The sequence below is a fragment of the Pogoniulus pusillus genome, chromosome 4, assembly GCF_015220805.1.
Source record: "Pogoniulus pusillus isolate bPogPus1 chromosome 4, bPogPus1.pri, whole genome shotgun sequence".
In the NCBI taxonomy this organism is placed as follows: domain Eukaryota; kingdom Metazoa; phylum Chordata; class Aves; order Piciformes; family Lybiidae; genus Pogoniulus; species Pogoniulus pusillus.
The window spans coordinates 36,209,650-36,220,907 of NC_087267.1; the positions used below are offsets into that span (position 1 = coordinate 36,209,650).

General features: G+C 42.7%; 1 long non-coding RNA gene across 2 annotated transcripts; it reads left to right on the plus strand.

Moving 5' to 3' along the window:
- The first annotated feature begins 3,468 nt into the window (after positions 1 to 3,468).
- LOC135175140 (uncharacterized) lies at positions 3,469 to 10,882 on the plus strand. Of its 2 annotated transcripts, XR_010302263.1 has the most exons (3): positions 3,469 to 3,517; positions 3,684 to 3,775; positions 8,067 to 8,289. It is a non-coding gene; the product is annotated as an uncharacterized LOC135175140 (long non-coding RNA). The 2 variants fall into 2 exon arrangements; XR_010302262.1 differs by lacking the exons at positions 3,684 to 3,775; positions 8,067 to 8,289 and adding an exon at positions 9,337 to 10,882 and having other exon boundaries at positions 3,478 to 3,517.
- Positions 10,883 to 11,258: the final 376 nt, after the last annotated feature.

Genomic DNA, 11,258 nt, shown 5'->3' on the forward strand with positions numbered 1-11,258 from the left:
AAAATAGAGCCAAATGGTATTGACCATTCGACCATTACCAATGTCAAATGGTAATTAAAAAAAAAAAAAAAAACAACAACAAAACAACTAGGAAGGGAAGCCTTAGAATCATAGAATCAACCAGGTTGGAAGAGAACTCCAAGATCATCCAGTCCAATCTATCACCCATCCCTATCCAGTCAACTAGACCATGGCACTAAGTGCCTCATCCAGGCTTTTCTGGAAGTCCTCCAGAGACGGTGACTTCACCACCTCCCTGGGCAGCCCATTCCAATGCCAATCACTCTTTCTGGCAAGAACTTCCTCCTAACATCCAGCCTATACTTCCCCTGGCACAACTTGAGACTGTGTCCCCTTGTTCTATTGCTGGTTCTCTGGGAGAAGAGACCAACCCCCACCTGGCTACAACCTCCCTTCAGGTAGTTGTAGACAACAATGAGGTCACCCCTGAGCCTCCTCTTCTCCAGGCTAAACAACCCCAGCTCCCTCAGTCTCTCCTCATAGGGTTTGTGTTCCAGGTCCCTCCCCAGCTTTGTCACTCTTCTCTGGACATGTTCCAGCACCTCAACATCTCTTTTGAATTGAGTGGCCCAGAACTGGACACAGGACTTGGATATTAGTATTAGGATAATATAAATTTTCTCAGGAAAACCCTGAAGTATTGAAAAATGTTTCATGGAAATGGTAACATTTTGATGCATTGTGTCATCTATTTTTCTTAAGAAAAATCACATAGCTCAGTTTTTCACAACTATGGCAATGAAACTAAAATCTCGCACATCTTCATTAAAAAGTGGACCGATCAAAATGTTTTAGCTAACTTTTGCCCCTGTTTCAAAAACAAATTGTTAAAAAAAAAATCTGTCTGCAATAGATTTGTGCCTTTCTCTAATCTGTCTGGCATTCTGGTTTCAATTTGACTCTGGTTTGCATGGCTTTCTAGAACACATAGCTTGTGAAGTATTAAAAATACTGGGTTTGAAGTATTAAAAATACTGGGTTTGACCTGAAAAATTGTGTTAGGTTTATGGCTAACACACATTTCAGAAAATGTTTTCTTGTCTCTTTGGTCTGTTGGGTTTTATCACTTATTTCACTGTTGTGATAAGCAAACCTTTTGTTTTCAGCTCAGAGAGACCTCCAAGAAGAGAACACGATCAGCTAAGAGAAAGAAGAGCCTTGCTGCCTCTGCTTACACAATATAACCTGGGTACAGTGGAGGGCCACATAGGCCCAAATAGGCTTACATATGCCTTGCCTTGCCTGGACATATTTTCCTGCCCAAACGTGTTTTTCTGACCAAACCAGAGGTAAACACATTAAATGGACAAAAGGGGCACAACAGGCCTGGTGCCACAAAGTCTGGCCTGCCCAGGGTCCAGGTTGTAGAACACGGTTTCATAAGCCCACAGGCTTAGCGTATGGCCCACTGGGTGTAGGCTCCATGCTCTTCCCATACATGGGGGACTAGACCTGCGGACCCTTCCTAATTTGGTGTGTTTTGGCTGACTGCCGGAAGCCTATTGGATGATATCATGGCCAAAGGACCATTAATCTCGTCCCACATCTGATAAATAGTGCAATCCAGGTAGACAAGATGCTCTTGCCTCTGCCTGCCTGCCGCCTGGGGCCACTGCCTTTGTTCGCCTTACGTGACCCTTTGTCCCACGGCACTCTGCACCGGTCCAGTGGGTGACCGAATGAGGCATTCCCAGCCAGCCGCAGCTCCAGCCTGCCACCCACATCAGCCCCATCGTGTCCGTGGAACCTTCTCAGACAGCTTGCCCCAGTTTGAATGCAGAGATATAGGCTGGGGTCGGAGTGGCTGGAGAGCGGCCAGACAGAGAGGGATCTGGGGGTGCTGATTGATACCCGCCTGAACATGAGCCAGCAGTGTGCCCAGGTGGCCAAGAGAGCCAGTAGCATCCTGGCCTGCATCAGGAATGGTGTGGTCAGCAGGAGCAGGGAGGTCATTCTGACCCTGTACTCTGCACTGGTTAGACCACACCTTGAGTCCTGTGTTCAGTTCTGGGCCCCCCAGTTTAGGAGGAACATTGAGATGCTTGAGCATGTCCAGAAAAGGGTGACGAGGCTGGTGAGAGGCCTTGAGCACAGCCCTACGAGGAGAGGCTGAGGGAGCTGGGATTGTTTAGCCTGGAGAAGAGGAGGCTCAGGGGGGACCTTATTTCTGTCTACAACTACCTGAGGGGTAGTTGTGGCCAGGAGGAGGTTGCTCTCTTCTCTCAGGTGGCCAGCGCCAGAATGAGAGGACACAGCCTCAGGCTATGCCAGGGGAAATTTGGGCTGGAGGTGAGGAGAAAGTTCTTCACTGAGAGAGTCATTGGACACTGGAATGGGCTGCCCGGGGAGGTGGTGGAGTCGCCGTCCCTGGAGCTGTTCAAGGCAAGATTGGACGTGGCACTTGGTGCCATGGTCTAGCCTTGAGCTCTGTGGTAAAGGGTTGGATATGATGATCTGTGAGGTCTCTTCCAACCCTGATAATACTGTGATACTGTGATATATCAATAAATAAACATTTATCCATTTATCTGATGGAATGTAAGATGAAGTTGTTTTCTTTCTCAATAAAGTGTTTTGTTCTGTTGTTTTGTTTTTTTTTTTTTTTTTCCTATTTGGTTTGGGTTTTTTTTCTTTTGTGTTTTTTTGTTTCTTGGATTTTTTTTTCCTATGAATTTCTTTATTGTAATTGTAAATGTCTACTTCTGGGCTTAAAAGAGAGTTAATATTTTTCAAGTAGGTCTTTTCCATCCCTGAGGTTTTTTAAGAACATCTGATATGCAAGGACATCTGCTTTGTATTAACATAAAAGCCAATGACAAGAAGTAGGTAAAGACATGAGCTGAAACTGCTAGTACACCAATAAGCAGTAGGCAGTGGAGATATTAAGAGAACTCTGAACTCTAGGTCAGTGATGGATGGACAATTGAAGGAACCACTCAAACAAAAAGAGATTCAATCATAGAATCATAAAATCATAGAATCAACCAGCTTGGAAGAGACCTCCAAGATCATCCAGTCCAACCTAGCACCCAGCCCTGTGCAATCAACTAGACCATGGCACTAAGTGCCTCATCCAGGCTTTATTTGAACACCTCCTCTTTTAACACAGAGGATATTTTGTCAGTCACTGCATTGCCCCCTTCAGCAGATAAATTTAATGATGTGCTTTAGCCAGCATTATTTGTTCAAATACATATCTTCATTGTGCTATTTGATCTGGGCATAATGTAATCACCTTTGATGACAGATATTGCTATCATCTGTTATGCTTGTAATTAATTAATCACCATTTAATTCATTTCCTATTGTAACACATCAGATGTGTTGCCACCAGGTGCTGCCGTTTGCTATTAGCTGGCTATTGGAGTCTCCTCCCACCCCAGGTGTGGCCACTTTGCCCTCCCTGCCCACTCCCCTTTATATTCTGCCCCAGCAAAGCTGGAAGCTCCAAGTTAGGCCCATTGTGGGCCAAGGGATCCTCCGCCTGGCGTCCCTGGTGAGTCTCCATGGTGTGCACTGGGTGAATTGGTGGAGGATTTCAAAGGCCGGGGGGCCTGGTGGCCCCCCGGCTCGCTAGGGTTAGGCTCAATAACAACTGCAACGTACAACATCATCCACGGGTGCTGGGTGTGTGTCCTTGCTGGAGCTGATTTCTTTTGTAGCGTATTTTAGCTGTTTGAGGCTCTTGCCTCTGGCTCTGAGCTGACTGCAGAAATGGTGGTGGAGAAGAATTGCTCTTCAGGCAAAGTGAGAGGTAAGCAGGTAAGGGCACGGGGGAGCAGGAACTGCATTAGGAAGGTGAGATGTGGTGAAGAATCAGATTGTTAGGGACTGGAAGGGACCCTGAAAGATCATTTAGTTAGAGTTAGCACCAATGGCCACTGCAATAGGAAGAGTGAAAGAGGAGAGCAGGGGCTGCTTAGGGGAGGTAAGGGTTTGGGGGGGAGCAGGAGGTGCTATGGATAAGTGAAGAGTGGGGGAACAAGAGCAGGGACTGTTTTGGGCAGGTGAGGGGTGGTGGTGGAGGAGGAGCTCCTTGAGGAAAGTGAAGGCTGCAGGTACTGTCTGCCCTGACTTTCCATAAGCCTTTAACACTGGTTTCCACAGGATTCTTGTGGACTAACAGGCTGCTTCTGGCTTGGAGAGGCATGGTTCTGCTGGATAAAGCACTGGCTGAGCACCCAAAGAGTAACAGTCAGTGGAGTTCAATCCAGCAGGCAGCAGTGCTACTCCTCAGGCCTCAGTGGAGGGACCACTTCTCATGGAATCATAGAATCAACCAGGTTGGAAGAGACCTCCAAGATCATCCACTCCAACCTAGCACCCAGCCCTAGCCAATCAACCAGACCATGGCACTAAGTGCCTCATCCAGGCTTTTCTTGAACACCTCCAGGGATGGCAACTCCACCACCTCCCTGGGCAGCCCATTCCAATGCCAATCACTCTCTCTGGGAACAACTTCCTCCTAACATCAAGCCTAGACCTTCCCCAGCACAGCTTGAGTCTGTGTCCCCTTGTTCTCTTGCTCATTGTCTGGGAGAAGAGACCAACCCTCACCTGGCTACAATGTCCCTTCAGGTAGTTGTAGACAGCAATGAGGTCACCCCTGAGCCTCCTCTTCTCCAGGCTGCACACCCCCAGCTCCCTCGGCCTCTCCTCAGCGCTGTGTTCCAGGCCTCTCACCAGCTTTGTTGCCCTTCTCTGGACATGTTGCAATATCTCAATATCTCTCTTGAATGTAATTGAGATTTGTGGGTGCTGCTGACACATGGCTTTATCTGTGTTTCTCTCTCTCTTGATTGTGGGAATGAGTCTTGTTAGAGCAGACTGCCTCAAACCAGGACAACAACGCATCATTTGGCCATTATGAACAGGTGAAGAGGCTGTGGGAGTAGCAATACCAGACCATGCTCCCAGGGACCAGTTCTTGTAAGGAGAAATCTAAGGCTAGAATTCAGCATTTTGTTTATTCATGTGTAAATATCCATGGATAGTCTAACCCATGAATGTCTAATTAGTTTTGTGTACAGGTATAGCACCTTGTCAGATAAAAAAATCTCTCTGAGTAGATAAAGAAGGAAAAGAATAGTTACCTCCAATGTATTCAAAACTTTTGCTAAGTAAACACGATTTGCAAGCATTGTGGTATTTATTTAAGCTATATTCTTCATTTTCTTAATCCAACATCTTCTTCTGGTATTATCATGGAGACCAAGGTTGTTAATGCCATGCAATCCTATAATATGTACAGAATGAATATTGCATCTCATAACGCATAAAGCCGAGTTTACACAATGTCACAACTCTCACCTCACAAAGCAGAAATGCAGCTGCATCTTTGTTGTCAGCTTTGAACTTTGGACATTTATTGAGTATGTCACTGGAAAAACTGAGCAGAAAGATCCTGTGTTTAAAATTACTTATGCATGTTCAATATTCATTTGTTTAGTAGAGACAAAACAATCCACTGCAGTGCGTTTGTTGCGGTTGTAATGAAGAATACAGTCTGATTAATCTCAGTGCACAGAACAGCAATGTAATTGACAGCTACATAATCAGTCTAAAGAGTGCTCACTAGGGTGGGTCAAATTCCTTTGGGAATCCAAATGAGATCTGTATGGCTTCTGCACACAGTATTTTGCTGCTTTGCATCACAGAGCCCGACGTCAATATTTTACATGAAAAGGAAAATAACAGAAAGAGTCCATCTGTGAGGCATAACACAGATTTATATTTTTAATTAAAGCACATACCCACAGTTTTGAAAGTCCAGCACTCACAAACATCTACATAGACACTGGTTTTGGGAGTAGCCCCCTCATTTTCAATCAAACTGAACACAATCCAGTTCTAATAGGGGTGAGCAATAGGTGGTTGTATTATTGGAACTTGTCTGGGCATGAATATTGTGGTCTTATATGTCTAGTTGTGGTAATTTAAGATAGTACTGCCCCAGCTGTTCACTTGAATTTGCAAAGCAAAGCCATATTTACTATTTACTGTGAATGCTGTTCATTCCCAATGAAAAGTTCACTCAGCTACTTAAAAGAATGCTTTGTTGGTAACTCAAACTAAGTCAGATGACTGAAGTGAAAATGCACTAGCTCAGGCCATCAGCTTGATTCAGACATAGAAATGCTATTCTCAAGACAGAAACAGTAAGACTGAATCTTTGGCAAAAACTTATATCACTAAAACTGCAGAAATAAACCCCCATTTATATATTCTGAGTCACACCACAGGACCATACCACACATTGGGACTATTTCCTCTTCACTGATGCAGGTATCAGAGTGATCTGCTGCTTAATTTCATCTTTTACTTAAAACATAGACATTAAAGACAAAATCCAGTAACTCTTTTGCACTCTACCAGAAATACAAAAGATGAAAATTTCCTAGCACAAGACTTAAGACAAAGTACAGTATACAGCTAGAACCACTGTCCAACCATTGCACTAATTTTATGCCTAGATACTTGATCTAGTTGAAGATATCTCTGCTCATTGCAGCGACATCTATTTGGACTAGATGACCTTTAAAGATCTGTTCCAACTCAAACTGTTCTATGATTTATTATTCAGAGTCTATGGATATCATCCACACGAAGCTATGTTTTAGAAAAGATGGGAAAAAACTCCTATCTCCCTGGAGAATCCAGGCACATTACTTAGGACATACTGGGTAAATCCAGATGAGCTAGAAACAACCATTCACAGCTTTTATTCTGCTTTTAATTCACTCAGCTGAACTACATTAAATATGTGAGTTAAATGTGATCAGCATTGTAAAAGACTACACCAAACTATGCAACTTCTGTGGACAGAATAAACTGAAAATCCTAGGAGATAATTAATAAGACTGCAACCATGAAAAAAAAATCAGTGCTAATTCATTTCTGAAAGAGAGGAAGTTGTTCTAGGGAAGAATAGATGCAATTATGTTAACACTTGCCAAGCTCTTTTAAAACACTGCCTCTACTCACAGTATTAGGATGCCATTGCTATATTTGTGGCAGTCTTACAAACCTTGTGCAATAGTTTCACCCAATATTTATCCTCTCCTGGTGATTCAGCTTGATTCAGTTTCTGCTAAATATCGTTCTTACCATTCGTTTGCTTACACACTGGAGCGCACATTTTCACTCTGCAAAGAAGTCAGGAATACTCATTCCCACTTTATGATTAAACTGCCCAGGATTCTCAAACTGTCATAAAGTGAGGTCCCAAACCCCATTTGGGATTCTTTTATAGAGAGCATTAAGAACCAGTACACCAGCATTGACAGCTCCTTGGTTGATACTGATGTTTGAATTGTGATGGTTTTAACAGATTTCTGTCCCCTAAAGCCAGCTGAGGCCTTGTCACATACTTCCACAAATGCATGACTATCAATTAGAGTTATGAGTGCCCACCCCATTTACATCGGCTTTACAATTTAGCTATTTAATTTGGTTGCCTAAAGGTAGAGATATTTATTTTGGCTGAGTGATCTAGGGTTATGAAAAGGGAGATTAAGTAATATCACATTGTCCGTACGGTGTTACGACCACGCTGAGAAAAATATACTGCACTCAGCAACATCAGAGAGGGTGTAAATTCCTGTGTGAATTGCTGTGTTTTATGGCATGACATCCAAGTGACTTAGTGCAGTGTCATAGAGATGGCTTTGGTGATAAGCTGGTCGAATGAAATTAATTCTGTAGACAAATATTAAGTAAAAACCACTGCTACAAATACACGAAGTGCTTTCCCCCTCTCCTTCTCCTGAAAAGTCTGTCCTTTTGCAGGCAGCTATGGACACTGTGCAATTCGTCTGTCTGAAAGGACAGCTGATGTCACCTCCTGGCCAGCTGGCAAGGTGTTACTATGCATACAGATGCCAGTACCTTGCTCTGAGTGGGAATAAATCAGACAGTTGGCAACTGTGACACTGATGTCCCTTCAGACATCTCTCTGTTCACGTAATTGAAACTTTAGTGGAAGGACACAGTTAGGGTCTCTCTCCTTTACTGTAACCCCTTACCTGAAAAACTTTGTCTTGCAGGCTGTGAAAATGGCCCACTGAGGCAACTCGGTGCGGAAAGCAGGCTCTTCCCACACATAATCAACTGCAACCAGAAACTCCCATTTGAGAAAAGGAGATAAAGGGCAAATTCCTAGGGACTGACCTGATTGCACATGGGAGCAATATTAAGTAATAGAGTTCATGTATAGCATGTAGGCTGTAAAATAGTTTCTTCTTTGATTAAAGTATCCTTGAATCAGTATCTATCTGAAAAGAGCCCTTCCTTCCTTTGTTAACATATAATTAATAACACAATAGGAAACAGGGTTGTCAGTGTCAGTGGTTGGATGCAAAATGCATTATATTCCCATATTTTTTGACCTCTTCTAACTTCAATGGCCTCTGCAAAGATATATTAGACTTGAGTGAAATATTCCAAGTACACCTGTCTCCCAGAGCCTTTCATATATCTCTAATAAGTAATAGCTAGAAGCTGGTAAAATGAAAGAGAGTGCCTGAGGCTTCTGAAGTTCAAGCTAAGCCCAGTTTTTATACCACTTATGTGCAAAATCTGAATAATTATCACATACAGGTCAAAAAGATTTCTGCTAAGCAAAAAGAAAAAAAGGGGAAAAAAAGGGAAAAAACAACCCATGGGAGTGCCTGACAACTTTAACCAAACACTAGCTTGAAGTCAGAACTGACTGCCACCTTTTATACCAATCATTTAGTATTTTAGATGGCACAAAATTTAATATGAATAAAATACATCAATGGCTAATTTAAGTTTTTAAGGGATCATTTCATTTCTGCAGAGACATACACAATTCTGAAATCTAAGGCAGTTATATGTTTTTGACTAAGTCCTAACAGTTCCAGGGACTTTTTCTCTGGAGTGACTTATGGTGTAAATGGTTGAGCACGTGGCACTGTATCTTCTGAACCATGACCTCCTGATGCTATGATCCTCCTCTTCTTCTGCTCAGCTGTAGACATGAGGTATTTCCAGGTAATCATAGAGTCATAGAATCAACCAGGAGACCTCCAAGATCATCCAGTCCAACCTATCCCCCAACACTAGCCAGTCAACCAGACCATGGCACTAAGTGCCTCATCCAGGCTTTTCTTGAACACCTCCAGGGATGGTGATTCCACCACCTCCCTGGGCAGCCCATTCCAATGGCAAATAGAAAACACAAATCCTCCTTAATTAATTTCAATCACCTCACGTTTACTTTAGGCTATGAACATGCATAGAGACAGTTACAAAGTATGTGCAGATATGTGTGTATTGTACTTTGTTCTACAGCTCTTGCTACAAGAAGACATTCTCCTGAAGGCTGTATTGAAGACCCTAGTGAGGCAGGTTGTTAACATGGAAGTTAACAAAGAAGCAGATATCCACCTGCAGTCCATACTGGACCCTACACTGAAGAAGAAGAATGCTCAAAGAAGACTGTGACATTATGATTAGCCCGTGATGGAGCAGACTTCTGACAAAACCTATGGACAGAGAGGACCCTACTTTGGAACAAATTTGCTGACAGGACTTGTGATCCTGCAGGGAGGCCATGCTGCAGCAGTCCATTGCTGGAGGACTACAATCCATGGAAGTGACCCATGCTGGAACAGCTTGTGAAGAACTGCAGCCCAGGGGAAGGACTTACATTGATGAATTTTGTGGAGGACTGTGTCCCACGGGAGGAACGTTGAACAAAATAAGAGTGATCTTCAATAGTCTATTATCCCTTCAACTACTGGGCTGCAGAGAGATGCAGTGCTCTTCTGCAGTGTCCTTAAGACAAGGTGATTTCAAGACCAAACTCATATATCATGTGATGATCTTGCATTCCTCTGGAATGTACAAAACACATGGTTCCCAACATGCTGACATGTTTCTTTACACAATGCAGGCAGCCTACAGGCATGCAATTCTATGGATGGGCAAGGAGCTAGGAAAGAAATGGGCAAGTAGCTAGAAAAGAAATATCCAGAGACTTGTCTTTTGAGGGTGTGTAGATGTAGCAACTGAGGTTTGACCATTTTTGGTTAGTGATTTTCTTCTTTTTTTCTGCCTTTTTTACTGCTGAACATTTCCTGAGAACTAGAAGCAGCATGTAACTCACATAATTCCTGACTGTTTTCCTTCTGCCCACATGAGCTGTAACTGTGAAGTTGAACAGTCTTGCTGAATTATTTTCTGAGCATACTCAGCAGAACTGTGAGCAGGATCAGAAGCTCTGGGATTTTTATGTGCAACCTTAAAACTACTTTGTGTTTAGTGTATAGTTGATTAATACTTAGAATCATATGAGTTTCAAACATCATTTCAACAAATAAACACTGAAAAAAGATGGATGCTCTCAGTCCTGCAGTTGGCAAGGCAAATTTCTGAATTACCAGCAGAAGAGTGTCAGAGATTTTCAAGCTCTGCACTTGCAATATGAATACAGATTAATTGGTGCCTACAGGGCCTTCATGTAAACACCCACTAATCTGTTAAAAAAGAAATATGAATGGTCCTGATCACTAATAGGAATTTCCTCAGGGACCTTAATGAAAGTTAGATTAGGCAGTGAATGCTCAGAGATTCTTCTGTTAAACAACAGCACAGTCTTCTTATTGTGGGAGGTGGCACTTTTCTACAGTCAATGTAGACTCAATGCTTTAGATCTGATAAAACTTTTCTTTTCCCAGAAAATATCAAAAGATAATGAGATTGTGGGAGGTTGGTGGGGATTTTTTTTGCCAGATTTTCAAGTGACTATTTCTAGCCTCCTACTATGTGAAATACTGGCAGATTTCACAAGGTCTTTGAATGATTCCTCAATAAAATCCTTCCTCAGGTCTTCAGATATTTATTTCCAAGTGCCTGTGCATAGATTGCAGGTCTTACAATACCTCTGCTCTAACCATTCAGCAATGAGTTTTGATGTTCTGAGCATGAGCAAGGTAGATTATTTGGCTTAAAGACCTCTGAATTGAAGGAATTTCTACTTTGACATTTGTTGTAATGTCATGGAATAAAGACCAGGACTATGATTCTGGGTTATGATGTTTTAGCTTGGTTAAATAATGATTTTTGACACCATCTTCCAGAGTGTAATTGTATTCAAGATAGGATGATGTGGGTAAAAAATTGTCAACTATTTGATCTCAGAGGATAGCAGTGGTTCTTTATCTGGATGCTAGCACAAAGCACAGTACCACAAAGGTCTGGCCTGAGAGGAG